Genomic DNA, 20,240 nt, shown 5'->3' on the forward strand with positions numbered 1-20,240 from the left:
CGTCTGTTTGAAACTGAGGGAAAGGATGCTTCAGAGGTTCTGAAAATCATTGACTCTGTCACGTTTTTAAGCTGTTTAAAAAAAATCGTAACATCACAATATCTGGATGCATTTTAAAATAACATTAAAGAAGAAAAAGCCTACTAAGTGTTTCAGTTTCATCCCAGTTGCTGTGGTAAAAAATAGTCTTGACAAAACCAACTTCAAGGAGGAAGGATTTATACTCTACCTCCAGTTCTAGATAGTAGTCCATCATGGCCAGGAAGGGAAGGCTGGCACTGGAAGTGGGTAGTCACAGGTAGACTCAACTTAATTTTTCCACTCTTAACCCAAACCCAGGGAATGGTGCCCCCCCTCCCCACACACACAATGGGCTGTTCTTCCCACACCAATAAGATATCAAGACAATCTTCCAGAGAATTGCCTACAGGCAAACCTAATCTAGACAATCCTTCATTGAGACTCTCTTCCCAGATGGCTTTAGGTTTTGTCAAGTTGACTATTAAAACTAACTGTCACGGGAAACAAGCAAAAATAAATAAATTATTCAATAGGAAACAGGTAAATATTACAGACTTATTTATAATGTAACTTAAAATTCATGTGACAAAACTTTTAAAATATAATACAGGGAAACACATTTGTAACATCCACCAAAAAAAAGTTAATTTTCCTAATGTATAAAGAATTCTTATCAATCAATAAGAAAAACCCACTTCTAAAAAGAAAATATGCAAAGTCTAGATACCAGACCAACAAATACAAAGAGTCAAGAAATGTTCTAAAAAAAAATATTCAATTGTACCCGTAACTGAAGAACTATAAACTAAAATATAGTAATCATCTTAATATAAAAGGTTACAAAGTGTTTAAAATTTGGTAATATTCAGTCTTGACAAGGGAGTGGGGAAAGTAATTGAATAATTTGGTAAAATCTAATTTACTTAATTGTTATTTAGAGCTAAAAATCACACCTTAGGCATATCCACCAATCTACACTACAGTGTAACTTACTCTCTTCTTCCGACTATAGTTTCATTGACTCCCACTACTATCCAGTCTACTGGACTAAAGGAGAAAGTAGGTCCCATGTTCGGTGCTCGGCTTGCAGCCTCATGCCTGTGAGCCTGTTTACTGTGGCATCACCCTCCGCTTGTACAACGTGGGACACAAGAGCAGAAAGGAGTCAAGAAGGTGCCAGGTACAGAGAAATGGCAAGATGGCAGACTGCAAGAAACAGTCCTCTCAGTTCAAATGCTTAGGCCTTGTGTTCAGTCTGTGTGACAGACTACAGACTTCTACCAAGACATCCTTGAATGCAGCAAGAACAATGGCACCACAGTCAACGTCCATGCAGTCAGCAAGAGCAAGAGCGGGCCATGTGAAGGTGGCAGATTCTCATTTTCTTTTTCCAAAGGAGACAAAACAAGAAATGAATGACTTGTTCAAGGACATACACCTGATTAGAATAGGGCCAGCACTAGGACCCAGGCACTTCAACTTGCAGTTCAGGCCCCTTTCTGCACTGGGCTGCAGTTCCTGTCATGTGGACATGTGAACATGGCCAGATCGGGATTGACAGGTTAGACTGAGAACGAGACAGGAGCATTAGCAGTGCATCCCTGCTAAGCACCATAACATCTGCCAGCACCCACTCCAGGGGCTCCAAGTTAAGGGACACTGCACAGTCTGCTTATTCTATTTCAAAAGGTCTCATAGGGCTGGCGCATAGCTCAGGAATAGTTTGTGGTTGTAGCTGTACTTGTCAACTTGACATAAACCACCTGGGAAAAGAGTCTCAGTGAGGAATTGGGTTGGCCTATGAGCAGATCTGTGGGGGAGTGCCTTAATCAAACTAATTGATGTGAGAAGACCCAGCCCAGTGTGGGTGGCACCATTCTCTAGACAAGGGTCCCAGAATTGTATAAGAGTAACAAAACCAGGCTGAGCACAAGCAATCAAGCAAGTGAGCATGTGCATCCATTTCCCTCTGCCTTGGGGTGGGGATGAGACGTGACCAGCTGTTTCAAGACTGCGTGATTTTTGACCTCCCCACACCGTTTCTCCCTTAACTTGCTTTTCACTGGGGTATTTTTATCACAACAGAAATGAAACTGAAACAGAGCCCTGGCCAATGTGCACACGGCTCCGGGTTGGATTCCCAGCACCAGAAAACAAACAAAACAGAGAGAGAGAGAGATGAATCTCCTAACTGAGTTATTCATGGCCGCCACAAATTTCCCTCTCATCTAGTGTCATCAATCACTCATCCTGTTTAGTCTCCACCTGATCCTCCTCCTCCTGTCTCTTTATATCCAGTGTTACAAGCAGTATCATGAGCCTCTTGCTAATCTTCCACTCCACAATGACCCAGACCAGCACTGCCCAACAATATAATACAAGACAGACATGAGCCATGGGCACACAAGGTTAATACTGTATGGTAACCACATTTTAAAAAGTAAAGAGAAGCTGGTGAACATTTGTAATAACATACTTTACTTAATCCAATATTTATAACATATTACATCAATGGCCTATCAATATAAAAATTAATAATGACAAATTTTGCATTCTTTTTCATGTTAATTTTTTAGATCTGGTGAAAATTTTACACTCACAAGGCATCTCCTTCTGCACTATCTACGTTTTAAATACTTAAAAAGCACAAAGTCAATGTCCACCATACTAGACAGCGTGGAACTAAAAGTTCCGTGAGTTTTTTTTTTTTTTTAAATCATATTTGCTCACTTCTATACTTCCTGTTCTCCAACAAAGGCAAACCTCACGCATGTCTGTCCAAGCAAGGGCTCTGCTACAGAACTACATTCCCAAGTTGTGCTTCTGCTTTTGTTTTTAGGTTAGTGTTTGTTTGTTTTGAGGCCAAATCTCACCATGTAGCCCTGGCTGGCCTGGAGCTCAATATGTAGACCAGTCTGGCCTCAAACTCATAGAGATCCAGCTGTTTCTTGAATGCTAGGATTAAAACCTTACTTGGCTTAAGGCTACACATTTTTAAAGCTTGTTATTTTCAGTTTCTTCAACATGTCTTCACACTCATGCTCTAATACAAGCAACAGTTTTAGGTGGCACATGTCACGGCCGCATCTGTCTTCACCGTGGCGCCTTTCTCCATACCTGGCTCCTGTCTACCTGACTCTTGCAAGTCATTGCTCCATTCCCCATCTCCTGCTACCCTCTTCTCTGTGATGACTGGCTGGGGAAACAGAATGGCAGAATTCCCATCCCCTCACCACCCTACAGGATGCTAATCCATGCAGAGGACCTAGTTCTGCTCTTGTGAACCCGGGGTCACTGATTCACAACTCAGAAAATTCAAGCTACAGAAAAACCCAGCTTCAGAACAGGCTAATCATTTATTTTTACATAAAAGTAGATGCCTAGGCCACTTCAGTTTCTTTGCAAAATAAATTCATCTAATAGCTCTCCACCAACACAAGACAAGCTGCCACTTTTTCAAAGAATCTATTTCCCACCTCAAAGATTTGGTTACAACTAAAATTGTGGTTCCTACATAGAGATGCAGTGTCATCGCTAGAAAAAAGTGGGCTGAGTATAAGGTGGACACCTTCATGAAGTTAAACCGGCCTGGTTAGCCTGCAGAGGGACTGTGGGGAGGAGGAGGCATAACCCCTTAAACACCTGAGTTTTTACATTTGATAGTTTGCTTCCCTTTGCTCAGATGTTCAGGACCAATCTGCTCGCCCCTTCCGACTTTGAAATGAGGCATGTGGAACTCTGAACAGGAAAGCTGCAAGACCTGGCTGTGAGTCCTCGCAGTCAGCTGCAGCCACAGGCACGAGCTTAGGCACGAGCTTAGTTATCCATTCATCCTGCTTTGTAGCCTGTCCTGCGGCCCACCGCAAGCTCAACCGGTTCCCTCCAGCTCTGCCACCCCTAACCCTCGGGAATCATCTTCCTCTCTGTTCACGATCCCCAAAGCACCTGCTTCCTCCCGCACTTCCTCTTTCCTAAAAGACAAGATGGCTGGCAGCCCTGCAGTGAAAAGGGAAAGATAAGCTGCTTTATGAAAAAAAAAAAAAAAAAAAAATCCTGAAATGAGTCACCTTTCAAGAATCTGCAATCCTAGTGCCTGGGCGCTGTCATGCTAAGTCAGCCCTCCTAGTGACACTGCCTGTGTGTGTTATGCGCACTGTTCTAGGTGATAGTTACACTGTACACCGTCCTTCCTAAGAGCCACTTGTAGGTACAGAGTATGTCAGCTGTGCACCGTTACAAGCTGCACAGCAGACTTTAAATGAGCCTAAAGAAAATCAGATCAAAACAGAGTTTCGGTGAGGTTTGTACCAGCTCTTGACAAGTTAGGGGAAACAGCTGCAGCTCCCCAAACTTCCCACTTGCTCCCCCCAGGCACTGCAGCTCTAAGAACACTCCCGGATTATGCGCAGGAGAGCCTTTCCTCCGGCTGATTCTCTCGGCGGCTCAAGTCAGGGCCCCCGCTGCTGTTGGCTGTGGTCTGCTAGGGTTCCTTCCGCCTGGCCTGATTTTTCATGCTGCCATTTTGAATTAGCATAGGTTTCCTCAGCAAGTGATGATCTTTTAGGCAGGCGTGAAGCACAGTACACACACACACACACACACACACACACACACACACACACACACACACCAGGAAGAGGCACTTAACAAGCCACAATTACACAGAAAAACCATACTATTTAACGGAACCCTACTCGGTCAGCTTGGGAGACAGAAAATAGTAAGTTGCCTTAAATACAAATGGGTGTGATCGACATTTTTATTCCTAAGTTCTAACCGATTCTCTAAAATTCAAGCATCCCTCTCGCCCTGTAGACCTCACAGTTGTCGCTAAATAATTATGTCGGGACAGAAATAACAAAACTGAGAAGATAAAGGTAAACTGGGGTGGACTGCTAGCAAGGGTCTAGACACCTGCTGTGACCCCACCCCAACTCCAATGCAGGGGTGATGCCGGGGGCGGCGGCAGGGTCGGGGGGAGCAGTGTCAGGTCCCAGTGCATTGGCCCTTGGGGCCGACCGCGGACCCCGGGACTCTGCGGGGGCGGCCCAGGCAGCAGCCCCATCAGGCGCCGCAGGTGCGTTACACCGGGAAGGAGCCAGGCTTTCTGGGCTAGCCGCGCCCGCCAGCCCGAAATCCCGGGAGCCGCCCGGGGAAGCACAGGGACACTTCACCCGGCCCTGCAACTTGGCTCACAGGAAAATCAGCCCCGGGGTTGTAAGACTGAGAGGGAGGTGCGGGAAGGATGCGGGCTGGAGAGCAGGAGCAGGTTCTGACCAGGCTGCAGTAGCTTCGTCCCCGCAGTCCCTGCCTGGTCTTGAGTCACGCCCGACCCAGGCCACCTCTCAACTGCTCTCCTCTCTCCCGGCCTGCAATCGGGAGGGGAGGCACGGGACATTAGAACGGCAATGGGAAATGTGGTGACTGCCCAGGGGAAGAGCAGCAGCCCGCGCCCCGCGCTCCCCGCGCAGCCTGAGGCTCACCTGCTAAAGCAACGGGGTCGGGCCGGGTCCTGTGGTGCTGATGCTGAGACTGCCGAGTTGGGGGCGCTGCGGCGGCCGGATTACTGCGTCTGCATCAGGGGCTGCAGCGGCAGTAGAGCAGGCCACCGCCGGCGCTTCCCGATCTCCAGACTCTGAGCTCTCCAGCCCCCTGCTAACAGCTGGCTGGGTCACGTGATCGAGGGCCCACCCTCCCGCCTCCCTGAGCTCTGGGCCCCAGGACTAGACTGTGTTTGACTGTCACGGCCTCAGAGCCTGCCCCGCCAGGGAGGCGGGGGGGGGGGGGGGGGGGGGGGCGGGGGGGACGGGACCAGGAGCCCCAAGAGCAGCAGAGAGGGCGGGACTCAATCAGAAAGTGGCTACCTCCTTTCTAGATTTTTATTTCTTGGTTGCAGCTCTCTCAGAGGGAAGAACAGAGCTTTAAGGCGCCAGGCCCAGCTTCCTCCTGGCAACATTTTTACTGACCCTGGTGTTTGGTCGCTTGTCTGGGCCTTGGTGCCTAGGGGAGAATTCCCTGCAGAGATCTGTGTTCTGCATCGGGTTGACTCATGAGTCCAAGATGTTCCCTGATTTTAACCGATCGTGTTCCTAAGCCAGACTGTGCAGCATGCTCACACTTTGTGGACCAAGGGTATACAGCAAGTAATAAAGCCAAGATTCCACACCAGGGTTAATAAACTTTTTGTGGCGGGGGGAGGATGATGCCCGCCTTACTGACAGTGCATCTGGGGCTGTAACTCGACTGACCTTGAATAGATTGATAAGAAAAGGCCATATCAAACTATGAGAAGAAAGCCCACAAGGAAATAAAGGCAGTAGGTCCGCTGGCGGGAGAAGACCTACAAGCACTTCCCTATAATCAGAGGAACACGAATCGAAGTTTTATAGCCTCTATGGGGGGATCCGGCAATATCTCTCAAAATAAGAACATATGTAGACTTTCACCTGATTCCGCCTTAGGAATTTATCCTACAGAGGGAAGGGTACAATGTGAAATGAGCAGGAGGTCCTCTATGGCCATATGATCTGTACTAGCAATGACTAGAAGCAAATGTCAGTGTGGTGACACACACCTGTAATCCTATCTTTAGGGAGGCTGAGGTAGCAGCGCCAGTTGGAGGCTAGCCCAGGCTACATAGTAACACCTTGTCTCAAAAAATAAATTAAAAGATTGAATAAAATTCATCCTATAAATACCATGGAATGCTATCCAGCATATTTTAAAATGAGATCAGTGTCTATGTACTGATACAAGACTTCCAACCTACACCAAATAAAAGCCTAAAGCAGGGAAAAGAGTTAGGTGCAGAACAGTGTGTGCGTGTGTGTGTGTGTGTGTGTGTGTGTGTGTGTGTGTGTGTGTGTGTGTGTGTGTGTGTTGTGGGAATTTGGCCATTTGTCTAATGACCAATGGAATGGGGTGGGTCGGCCTGATGGGCATGGTCTTCTCTGAAGATACCAAATGCTTTAGGAATGGAGGGGGGAGGGTCACACAGCCACTAGGATGGTGGAAGTCTTCCAGATGCCATGGCTTGGTGACCTGGTCTGGACCTTCCTCCATCCCTCCCTGGTGGGTGAAGAGGCAGCAGCACTCCTTCATTCTGTATTTGTGAGTGTGTTATATCAATTACATCCTTTAATAAATAAGTCCTGATCCAAGACTTCCATGGACTGCCACTTTGTGTGTGTGTGTGTGTGTGTGTGTGTGTGTGTGTGTGCAGAAAGTAATATATACACTTGTACTTCCCTTTGCAAATGCATAGATTACCTTTGGAAGGATTCATAAGAAATTGTAACTGGGGATTCCACAGTGGAGGAGAGCTGGGTGACTGGCTGGTAGGAAAGGAGACTGTTTACCATGTCTCCTAGCTGTGTGTGTACTTGGAGCTTGTCGGGTCAGTGAACAGACAGTTGGGGAAGGATGAGGGAATGAAAGTGGACAGTGTAGAACAGACAGTTGGTTCACAGACTTGGAACACAAAGGTGCCTTATTGTTTATTTACTCCACACAAGGAACTGTGGCCTAATGCGTGTGGTTAATCAACATCAGAATCTCGCCATAACTACTGAAGTTAGTCTACAGAGCTGAGGCCAAGGAACTTGCATTCTGCCCAGCTTTCTGCTTCTCCTTGTGGATCAAACCTTGACAACTGCTGTTTGAAGTGTGTCCCTTATCTCCAGAGTCTGCACAGAGACACTGTTCCATGGTGTTAGCCGCTGCTGTTTGAAGTGTCTCCCTTATCTCCAGAGCTGCACAGAGACACTGTTCCGTGGTGTTAGTAGCACTTATGAAGCATCAATAAGACACTTTTTTCCTTGGCTTTGTACAGGAGAGACAGACTCTGCTGCCATTTAAGTCACATAAATAGAAATAAGGGAACAGAACAGTCCAACAGATACAAAAAACATCCAAAAATATCAGTTAGGGCTTTAATCACTGGCCTCTACTAATCATGTGAAGTCTAGCTGTGTGCAAATTACAAGGCTTTTGTGAGCTAGCCTACATGGAAAAAATCTCCTAAATAACATACAATTGTTACATAGTGAATTATAGTCTATCTGGCATGCTCAGAGGCCTGAGAGCTGGTAAATAACAGTGCATTGTGTGCCACTTTATTCCACAAAGTAGGCAAAGCTTTTTCTTCTCCAGGACCAAAAAGGGAAGGTAGGGGTACAGTAGTGAGTCTAACCTTCATGCATTGTCATGAGCGACACTCATAAAAACTCTTTAGAGAAAACCCTATGGGTGTACTTCTGGTGTTATAGATAAGCAGTTAAGATGGAAATTATTTGGGAAACTGCATAATGTACAATCCCAACAACATCATAACTGTTGCTGATCTAACCTCTCTTCCCCACTTGGATTACTGTTAAGAACATACACAGAGGCCAGTGAGCTGGTTTAAATAGTAATGCACTTGCTTCAAAGCCTAATGACCTAAGTTCAATCTCTAGGACCCACATAGTAGAAGGAGAGAATGGGTTCCTGAAAGTTGTTCTCAGACCTCACATGTGTGCCATGGCATGTACACACACACACACACACACACACAGAGAGAGAGAGAGAGAGAGAGAGAGAGAGAGAGAGAGAGAGAGAGAGAGAGAGAGATTGTAATGAAGTTTTTTAAGCTAAAAAAACCCAAAACCTTAAATAGCTTTTCAGTTAGTTTGGCCCACAAGCAATCAGTTGTCCTGGGCTGGAACAAGAGAAAAAATTTCCTGATTCTAGTGGAAAGTGTCGGTGTCTGATAGGATCCTGTCTGTATATGGACTCTCCGTGACAGGCTGGAGGAGTTGAGATGGTGTTTGGAAGTATAGGCGTTGTGAAGGAAGGGAGTAGAACCAAGTGCAGAGGAAGCCACTGGTCTGCAGTGCATTGCCCATCAGAATGTCATGCATGTAACCACAAAGGCCAGGTCTTCACACTCCCACCTTTCTCCGTTAGTAGAAGTGGGCTGCCCTGGAAAGGCCAGCACCTCTTGGGGGATAACTCAATACGACCAAGGCAGAAGACACTGATGGCTGGAGACTGACTATCAAACATCTGGAGGAAGCACTCAGTGTTTACCATGTATCTGTGTTTTCAGTTGGGTAGCTTATGAATAAATGTACTACCCATCTTCGTTTACAAGTGTTTTTGTGAATATAAGTTTTCATTTCCCTTGGGTAAATACCTAAAATTGAAATGAGCGAGTCACGTGGCTTTAAATTCATAAGTAACTGTCAACTGCATTCCTAAGTGGACTTCGCCAGTTGTCGTTCTACCTGTATTCTACCAGAGTCAACTTTCTCGACATTTATCTGGTCTGGCGAATGTGTGGTAGCTGCCCATGCTGCTGGGTTTGGATTTTCTCTGATGATCAACATAATGACCCTCCTTCCCTATATCTTCATTCAGGAGGTACTCACATTCTCAACCCGCTTATCCAAAACTCCCATTTTGGTTTTGCAGCCTCGTTAGCTCACATAAATCCATTATGTTTGAATGCAAGTCTATCACGGTTGTGTATGGAAAATACTTGTCAACTCTTGTCTTGCCTTTTCATCTTATTCATGATGACTTTCAAAAAGATTTCAATATTGGTGACGTCCAATTTATTCCTGCTTTTCCTTTTGTGATTCAAGTTTTTTGTGTCCGGTTAAAGAGAACTATGGGCTCGGGAGCTGGCTTAGTGGGCAAAATTGCTTGAATGTCTCATATAAACTGTGGGCCTGAGCTTGAATCCCTGGAGCAATGTAAAAGCTGGAGGTGTGGTACAAACCCTCGTAATCTTGGAGTTTCTACAGGGAGTGGGAGGCAAAGACAGAAGACTCCCCAAAGCTCACAGGCCAGCTAGACTGGCATACACAGCCAAAAAACAGCAGCAAAGATACCTGTCTATAATAAGGTGGAAGGTAAGAACTAACATCCAAGATTGTCCTCTGACCTACACACACACTGTGGCACACTGACACATTCACATAGATGAATGTGCACACACAGTATACACACACATACACACACACACACACACACTACATATTCATACACATAATCTTTGCCTACTTAAAGATGGCAAGAATTTCCCCTGTCTTTGCATGCAGAGATTGATAGAATTAGATTTCTGCTTAGGACCCTGATCCATTCCCATTTCATATCTGTGAAAGGGAAGAAAAGGCCAATTACTTTTTAGATATGAGTATTCAGTTGCTCAGTACCATTTGATTACTCCCACTGAGTTACTTTGCTGTTGTAAAAAAAATCAATTGGCTGTATAAATGCAAATCTATTTTGGCTATATTGTTCCATGTATTTATCTTATGTCAACAGTGCATTCTCGTGGTTGCTCTAGCTTTTTAGTGAGTCTTAAAATCAAGGAGCTTAAGTCTTCCAACTTTGGTTTCTTTCAAAACTGTTCTGGTTGTTCTAGGTACTTTGTACTTCCCAATAAATTTTAGAATCTTTTCATCAGTTTCTATTATTAAAATCTTGACTGGTATTACCTTTAATATCCAGCTGATTTTGGAGAAAATTCCCATCTTAATCTCAGTTTCCTAATATATGAACATATTTCTCCATTCATGTAAGTTGTCTTTAAATTTTCCCAGATTTTTGTAGTGTCCAGCAGCAAGTCTTAAGCAGACTTTGTTTAGTAAGTAGCCTATGTTTGTAGATGCTATTATAATTACTAATTTTATGCTTTACTCCTAACAGTTTGTGACTACTGTTTAAAAGCATCCGATGTCTTACATGTGTGTGTTGTGTGGGTGTGGGTAGACACATGCTCGGTGTGTATGTGGAGGTCAGAGAACAACCATGGGTGCCAGTCCCCAGGTGCTATCTGCACCCCACACACACACATACACACCTTCTTTTCTGGAGACAGGGTCTCTCCTTGGCCTAGAACTTGACCATGTAGACTAGGTTGGCTTTGAGCTTTCAGGGATCTGCCTGGATCCACCTCCTATCTCTCTATCACTGAGATTCCAGGCACATGCCACCACACGCAGCTTTCTATGTGGTCCTATATAGGCTCTCACATCATCAAGATACACACTCTGTCAACTGAGCCATCTCCCCTGTCCAACCACTGACTCTTGCACACAGCTGCTCTTTCACTTAAAATGATGTTATGCCAAAAAAAAAAAATCATAAGTAGGAAATACATTTGACTACACCTGGCCTACATCATCAAGGCCTGGCAGAATGTCACTTTGGGAGCTGATACTGAGGATCACAGCTTGGGAAAAGAAACTTCAGCTTTGAAGTGTGCTTTCTAGTCCGTGTGTATCACTCTCACTGTCAAGTCAAAAGATTATAAATCAGCCAGGCACACCTTTAATCCCAGCACTCGAAAAGCAGAGGTGGGTGAATCTCTGTCAGTTTGAGGCCAGCTTGGTCTACATAGCAAGATCCAGGCCAGGGCTACAAAAAAATGAGTCTCTGTCTCAACAAACAAAACAAAACCCAAGAAATACTCAATTCAAACTATCATGAAGGATGATAATCGTTGACTGTGCTAGTTGGCTTTAATCAACTTAGCTGAAATCATCTGCAAAGAGGGAGCCTCAGCTGATGAATCGCTTCGATCTGTTGGCCTGTTGGCAAGTCTGTGGGACTTGATCAATGATGGGTGTATTTCCTGACTTGGATTCAAACATAAGGAATTCCCGTGAGGCAAAACCAAAAGGAGACCATTCTTCTATGGTGTCTTCTTTAGATCTTTTCTCCAGGTTCCTGCTCTGACTTCCCTGCATGATGGACTTTCTTTCTTATGATCTGTCTTCCATAGGGCTTCTATGGCTCTGATAAAATACCATGACCAAAGGCAACTTGGGGACAAAAGGGTTTATTTCATCTTACAGCTCCCAGGTCACACTCCATCACTGAGGGATGTTATGGCAGGAACTGAACAGAGGTCATAGAGGAGCACTGTTTCCTGGCTTGCTCCTCAGGGTTTGTTCAGCCTTCTTTCTTATACCACCCAGGACCACCTAACCTGGGGTGGCAGCACCCACAGTGGGCTGGACCCTCCTACATCAATCATTAATCAATAAAAGGCCCCCATAGACTTGCTTGCAAGTCAGTCTTTGATGGCATCTTCTCAATTGAGATGAGTCTAGGTTTGTGTCATGCTGACAAAATCCAGCACGTGATCTTTCTCACAGCAACAGAAAGCAAACTGCAACCGTGTGAAGTGTCACTTAACCACTTCTATACACTTTTGGGCACTGGTTTGCATTCTCTCTTTGTGAAACCATGGAGAGCTCAAATACATTGCAGGTCTTCCTTTCTGATGGATGTGCTCTCTAGTTCTCTTTGATCCATTTTTGCCAGGACCTCCTTACAGTGCTAAAGAGGAACAGCACAAACAAATGTGTTCAGTCCCTTCCTGTGGCTCCTGTTACTCAAAGGGCAAGCACATGCAGGCTGTGGATGAGTCAGAAAGGACACTACTGCTGTTCAGATGAGATTGGACACACTCGAGTGCTACACCTGCAAACTCACACAAGGCAGTTCCTTTCCATTTCTCCTGTTACTCAGAACTCCATCACCGTGGCAAAATACCAACATAAATAACATGCGAAGAGAAAGTTTTACTTTGGATCATGCCATCAAAGTTTCCATCCATGGCTACTTGACTCTATTAGTTGAGGAGGCAGCTGTCTCCAGTACAGATGTGAGATAAATACTTCTTGTTGAATTAGTATGTTGAGGACATTCTTAAAATAATAGCTCTGGTTGAGTTGATTTGGGGATGTTAAGTATAGCATGAGTCTTAAAAGGTCTTATTAATAAAAACAAACATGGAGCCAGGTATTGGGGTGAACGCTGAAAGATCAGAGAGACAGAACAGGCCACAGCTAACCTCACCTCACCAATCCTGTTTCCTCCAACTGGAAGCCTCTGAGTCCTCATCCGGAATGAATCTCAGCTGAACTGCTACTAAAAGCCTAAAAGTTTAACCAGCTCTAGTTCCTGATCCTCACGCCTTATATACCTTTCTGCCTTCTGCCATCACTTCCTGGGATTAAAGGCGTGAGTCCAGTGTGGCTTTGAACTCACAGAGATCCGGATGGATCTCTGCCTTCAGAATGCTAGGATTAAAGGCGTGTGTGTCACCATTTTCTGGCCTCTATATCTAATGGCTGTTCTGTTCTCTGACCCCAGATAAGTTTATTAGTGTTCACGATATATTGGGGGACACACTACCACTATAGTTGAGTTCCTTAGAGGCATTGAGATTAGTGTCTGTACTTTCGCATCTGCCCATGAAGGGAAGCCCCAGGAGACCAGCTAGCCATGCTAAGCAACTAGACAACCAGGCAAAGTATGTGAACCTGCCGTTGTCAGACAGTGGACAACAGGCAAAGCAGGAACCCGATGCTCGAGGAGAAATGCTCCAGCTTTCTACTTAGGGGTCCATACGGAGGAAAGAGCTGGGTGCGCTGTAGCTTCTCGAGAGGCTACAGTAGGGGAATTGCTTTACCTCAGGAATTCCAGGCCAGCCTGGGCAGGAGAGGGAGACCTAGTCAGAAAGAAAGGGGGGAGGAGAGAAAGGGGGAAGGAAGAAAGAAAGGAGATGGGGGAGGGGAGGAAAGAGGGAGGAGGGGAAAGGAGAGGAGCAGTCTTACTGCCAGGGTGGGTTTGAGGGTTGAAGGAACAGGTTCAGGGAGGTCAGGGTAGCTAGGATTTGTGAAGGAAGAGAAAATTAGAGAAAGAACTTTGGAGACTGCATAAGCTCCCTGGGAGTAACACCTGGACATCTGCTGTGCATGCAGGAGGTGAGATGCACAGGCTGGGCATAGAGTCACTTGACAAGGAAGGCCATTACTGGGGAGCTTAAGTAAGTCCCAGAAGTCACAGGATGCCAGGAAGTGTTCACCCGTCCACGAAACACTTTCCTCCTGTGGATTGTACGGAACAGTCACTAGACACTGCCTGCAACCCACCTTCAGAGGAAGAGTAACAAAGCCCCAGAGCTGAGCAAAGTCCTGCACCTCCGAAAGGCATTTCCAAAAACCTGTCATTCCCAGCATAAAATTCAACATACAACAAGTCTAGCATCTAAATTACAAGACAACGGAGAAAAGTAAAAGAAATAATGGAGTTAACATATAAGAGTACTTTAAAACCAGTATTAGAATAATCTGAATATATTTAGGAAATTAGACGCAAACACATAATATGAGAGGAATGGAACATAAAAAAGAACCAGAGAGAACAATCTACCCTGTTTATTTGAATCCACAGATGTGAAGCCTGAGGACACAGAGACTGTCTTTGTATGCATATATTTATTGCATGTTCTATTTGGGGAATATAAGGGTTACACACAGACAAATATATTGAGAAATATAAACAAGTTTAAAAGATGGTCATAAATGAAGAGCACCCAAACAGACTATTTAAAACTTATCCCTGACAATTTGGCCTTTTCTTATCTAAAAACCACAATGCTCTGATTTTAAGGGTCTGAAATACAGGCAAGTTAGAAACCCATTTAGCACAAAGCATGTAAGGGGTCTCTTCTGCTCAGTGCTTCCTTTATGTATGATAGCTGGGGGGCGTGTGGAATATACCTGTCACTGTGCAAATCTGACGAGGATGAGCCAGATGACTTCCCGTGAAGGCAGCACTTCGGTGCAAGCCGGGAAGCCTCACAATTGCCTTGTGAGTAGGCTTAGAGGACTCAAAAGAAGGAGCTGGCAGTGAAGCCATGGAAAGACGAGAAAGAACAGCACTAGTCAGGATTCAAAAGCCACCCATCTTCATCTTACCACCACCATGCTTAGGACCATGCTCCTTAGAAGGTTACCATGGCAACAGACCTTTAGGATGCCCTTAAAGCAATTTACAGAATTACTGTGCACACTGAACATAGGGAACACAAGCATTTGTTGTTAAACTCTATTTTTAATCACATTTAGGAATTAAATAATCCATCAAACCTTTTAGACATAAATTGCATTGGGTGAAAGGCTATATTTTAATCAATGGTTCATAATTAATTCAAAACAAAATATAGTTCATAAATATTCTGGGCCTAGTTTTAAGAACACACTTGTTATCTGCTTCACCTTTAGGAGTTGGATCAGTTTCTTTTTGTTGCTGTGATAGAATACCATGACCAACTTAAGGAAGGAAGAGTTTAGTGGACCTTAGGGTTTCAGGAGAGTCCGTAATAGCAGGGGAGGCAGCAGGTGGCTAGAACAGGAAGCTGAGAGATCACATCTTCATCTACATGCAGGAAGCAGAAAGAGCAAACAAGAAGTGGGGTAAAGCCATACCTCTCAGAACCCACCCCTGTAAGGAGTAGAAGTCCTGAGTGAATAAAACCCTGGGTGAATATGTATTGGTGACATGGGCACAGCCATGACATGGACCAAGGCCTCAGACCCATGGGAAATTGGCAAAGCCTTCTTCCTCTGGTCCAAGCACTGGTGTTTACAAAAGACTGACTAGTTCATAAAAACTAACCAGGGCAGCCTCTTCCTTCTGAATGTGTTCAGCCCCTGCAGAGACCTCCTGCAAGACTAGCTAACCCCTCCTTGTGCACACACGGAGGAACTTCTCTGTGGAAATAGTAGGTGTGTGGCTCCATCAGAGCTCACAGACCACTTGACTCCAACTTTTCATGTCTGTCTATCATTTCTTCATTCCCTCACAGCTCAGGTCAGGTTTCCAAGATCCAACCTACATTGTTTGGGGCACATCTTCAGTGATTACTGCTTCCAGCAAGGCTCTACCTTTTAAAGATTCCACAGCCTCCCAAAGAGCGCCACCAACTGGGGACCAAGTGTTCCAATATGTGAACCTACAGGAGACAAGTTTCATTCCAACAGCACAGGAGCCATTCATTAATTTAGCTAATTGTGCAGATATTTTGAAGGGATGCTGCTAAGACCTGGTCTTTCAATGATCAAAACCCAGTCAAACTTCAAATCAGACTTCAAGTTTTATCCTAACCCTTCCTTGCTGGCATAAAATGTGTGTGTGTGTGTGTGTGTGTGTGTGTGTGTGTGTGTGTGTGTGTGTGTGTGTGTCTGTGTTCTCTCTCTCTCTCTCTCTCTCTCTCTCTCTCTCTCTCTCTCTCTGCACTCTACCACTGAGCTACAGCCCAGCCCTGATTAATTTTTTTTTGTATTTCTATGTGTGGAAATTTCCACCTTGTATTATGCACAGCTTAAAAATAAATTTGTTTTTAATATTCCAGTGATACTTGAAACCATTTTTAAGACTTATTTATTTTTAGTTTATGTGTATGAGTGTTTTAGCTTCATGTACATACGTGTACCATGTGAGTACCTGATGCTCTTGGAGGCCACAAGAGGATGTCTGATCCCCTGCAACTGGAAAGTTACACTTATTAGAATCAGTCATGTGGTTGCTGGGACTCTAATCCGGGTCCCATGGAAGTGTAACCTGGATCCCATGGAAGAGCACTTAATGAGCCAGTGTTCCAACCCCCACAAACTATTTTTAATAGTTAAGGTTTATCAAGTGTTTTCCAACATGAACATCTTCTATCTGCAATGTTGTGGGAGACCAGCCCACACTTTCACGACCAGGGTACTCTTGAGCAGGGAGAAGTGAGGAATATTTAGATAGAAAGAGATACCTAGACGATGAAAGGAAAGATAGAAACACAGGATAGCCTCGGGAGGGCCTGGGTCAAAACCCACCAGCCCAGAACTTTATTCAAAAGGGTATTTTATAACAACACCAAGGGGAGGTGCAAAAGACTTCCCCCTTGCTAGATACAGCCAAGTGTAGACCCTTCCAAACACCTGGTACCCACGCCTATGGTCCAATAATCCCCTCATGCAGTCCTGCTGGGTAAAGCCACCAGGAAACCTCAGTGGGCTCCAACACAGTATTAACACTGCTCACTTACAAAGTCACTTTACATGGAGAGCACTATTAGTTATTTCCCAGTTCTTCAGACAACCAAACAGTTGGTCTAAAGTGCTATAAGAATTTTGGCTTCACTAAAGGAACACTTCTCCCTTGCTCTGAGTGATTCAACAATGATTCCATTATTAAGAGAATTATGAAGTTTCTCTAACATTACGAAAAGAATCCTGTTTGGGTACTTGTTAATTTTCCAAACCACCAAAACCAAAAAAATCCAAAAGAAAAGAAATTTTAAAAAGGTATAATTTAATGTCATCTTGGATGAATTGCCTGGCTCTTTTAGAACTAGAAGAAAGGCAGATTAATAGCAATTTTAGTTTTTACATTCCTTGTTTCTCTTCACTTCCCTTTTCATTGCCCTTGACCCTGACTATAAACCCAGGCCCAGGTTTTCACTATTTATGCTCTACCCATGTACCACACGTCCTAGTGCTTCTATATGCAGAGTCTGACATTTCACTGTATAGAGTGATTTAGTCCTTAGGGTCGGGATTCACAGCTAGTTAACCTATGAATTTCAACTAGTACTTATCTTAAAATAAAATTAAAAATGGAAACTATTATCGAATGAGTTTTTTAGATAACCTATCCTTACTTTGAATAGAAAGAAAGGGTTGAACTTTTTTTTTTTTTTTGGTTTTTCGAGACAGGGTTTCTCTGTGTAGCTTTGCGCCTGTCCTGGAACTCACTTGGTAGCCCAGGCTGGCCTCGAACTCACAGAGATCCGCCTGGCTCTGCCTCCCGAGTGCTGGGATTAAAGGCGTGCGCCACCACCGCCCGGCGAAAGGGTTGAACTTTAAGAATTATTGTAAATACTTGAAATCCACAGAAAGAGCATATTGGTGGCTGCTTAGTCCTGGGGGAATCTGTAAAAGTGGACAGGAGCTGCAGATTATGTGGGACTTTGTTTTTCAGGAGTTAAAACAAAATGTCCTGTAACTGTGTTGAAGGTTATAGAGTTATGTGACTATCCTAAAGTTGATTGGTCTATTGAAAGCTCATGACCAGAATAGCAGTACTCACTTCTAATCCCATAGTTAGGACGGAGAAGCAGGAAGATCATGATTTCAAAGTCACCTGAGCTATATAGCAATATCCTGTCACACATACATAAAAAGGCTATTTTTTGTTGTGACCCATTCGTTTTAATAAAGGTCACTCACGTGGGCATGAGTGTGGAGCCGGCCATAGAAACCTGAGTAACTCCCCAGTTCTGTATCACAGAAGACAATGACTTCCTGTCCTCAAGCAGACCCCTCCCCCACTCATACCACTACCTTCCTGGGTGGGAAGAATGGGGGAGTGGGAGTGAAAAGAAGGTGGAGGGGTAAGTATGACTAGAATGCATTATATACATGTATGAGATTGTCAAGCAAATTAATTAGAATAAAACAAGGACTGTGGAGCAATGCACCTATCTTGAGGGGGGAAATTATTGTAGTACATATTAACTTTACTAAAAAAATAACTCGACTCTCCAAAAAAGAAATAGCAGAAAACCAACAAACATTGCCTAGGTCTGAGGAAATAAACCATGAAGAGTTAATAGCTTTGGAGATATTGTTGCCATAGCAATAAAATGTTAGAAAAAAATTCAATCAGAGTTGATTTACTGCTCAGTCTTAATGTAAGAATCAATTAACTTCAGCAAGCTGCTTAATTCTCTTTAAAGACTAGGACACAAAGCAGAAAGCCTTGGCTACTGCCACAGGAGGCAAGAAAAAAAATGTAGGGCATCTTGTGGAAGAATCTGTACCTCATAAAATTCAACCAAAATAATACAGGAGAAAAGAACCTTTAATAAATAGTCTCAGGGAACCATTGGCAGGAGAACTAACACGGATCCTCAGGATAATGGGCTATTACAGGTGGGAATTAAATTGCAAGATCTTTTTAAAAGTTTCTCTGCATGTAAAATGTTATCTTACTTAAAGGGAAATCTCGTTTTTGTACTGTTATTTCTCCTGGCTATTTTATACAGTTTAATCACTATTAGCATTCTCTCTCTCTCTCTCTCTCTCTCTCTCTCTCTCTCTCTGTGTGTGTGTGTGTGTGTGTGTGTGTGTGTGTGTGTGTGTGTGTGTGTGTATGTGTGTGTGTGTGTGTGTGTGTGTGTGTGTGTGTGTGTGTGTGTGTGTGTGTTAGGAGCTGCACCTGCCCATATATAGTGGTGTGGAGACCAGAGGTCCATTTTCGGTCTCTCTCTCTTGCTCTCCACTTTATTTTTTGGAGGTACATTCTCTCTCTGAACCTGGAGCTGACCCTTTTGGCTAGACCGGCTGCAGCAAGCACCCTGAATCCACCTGTCTCTGGCCTCTCTTAATGTTGGGGCTACAGATATGCTTATGGCACTACACCTTCACATGGGTGCTGGAGATGAAAGTCGGGTCTTCGGGCTGGCACAGGAAGCATTTTACTCAGTGAGCCATCTCCCCATCCCCGTAGGTTTAGTCACTGACCTCACTAAATTTAGTTGCTGAAGGGCCACCTGAAAATTACCTTAAACAGATTGTATTTGGCAGAAAAATAACTGCATAATAATTCCAGAAAACACTTGATCATATGAGAAGGAGCCACTAACACAGAGTAGACCATTATATTCCGGTCTCCTAAGAAGAGGCAAAAAACAGGCTCGGGGTCACATGAACATAACATACACCTTGCAAGAATAGAGCTGGCAAATAAATGAAAACGCTATATAAGAAGTTGGAACTAACCAAAAAGGGTGTCCGTACCCTTACCTTCTTTGTGATAATGAAATTGGCCCTCAGTACCTTGTTTTACATTGTGCTCACACCCATTTTACTGCAACTGTTTACTAAAGAAATTATCTGTTTCCTACCATAGCATGGAATTTTCAATTAATGAAATGCCTTATAAATTCCCAGAAATCCCCTAGTGGGGGATAATTTAGCTGTCACCAGAATAGGGGATAATTTAGTTGTTACCAGAGACCAACGGGACCCCATTTACTTTACTCTGAATTGCTGAGGATAAAAATAAAAGTCAGCAAAGGTCTTATGTCATTTCTCTTCAGACCATAAAGCAGAATTGATGTTAGTCTAGCTTGCAGGCACTTAAGATTGCTTTATGCATTATTGGCTGACTCAATGCACTAAGCCATCCATTTTATATCAGAAGTTCTACCAGCAGCACAGCGACACAGGGAACTGGTAAACAAAGATTCCCCGAGGGGATTGCTTTGTGGCTCTCTCGGTGTTCCAGGTGGTTTTAACCCTTTCTTTAGCAATAATCTAAGGAAATGAAAAGGAACCACTCCTTTCAGTGAAGCCCAAGCTAAGGGAGAGAAGCCATTGTTG

General features: G+C 44.2%; 1 protein-coding gene across 2 annotated transcripts in view; it reads right to left on the reverse strand.

Moving 5' to 3' along the window:
* Scrn1 (secernin 1) overlaps positions 1 to 5,763 on the reverse strand; it is a 66,782-nt gene extending 61,019 nt beyond the window's left edge. For both annotated transcript variants that reach the window (XM_052718978.1, XM_052718977.1), the window contains exon 1: positions 5,505 to 5,763. The gene's annotated coding sequence lies outside the window, so the exon portion shown is untranslated. The remainder of the gene's footprint in view (positions 1 to 5,504) is intronic.
* Between the last annotated feature and the right edge of the window lie 14,477 nt (positions 5,764 to 20,240).

The sequence above is a fragment of the Peromyscus californicus genome, unplaced genomic scaffold (assembly GCF_007827085.1).
Source record: "Peromyscus californicus insignis strain IS unplaced genomic scaffold, ASM782708v3 Scaffold_6__1_contigs__length_162567912, whole genome shotgun sequence".
NCBI classification, from domain to species: domain Eukaryota; kingdom Metazoa; phylum Chordata; class Mammalia; order Rodentia; family Cricetidae; genus Peromyscus; species Peromyscus californicus.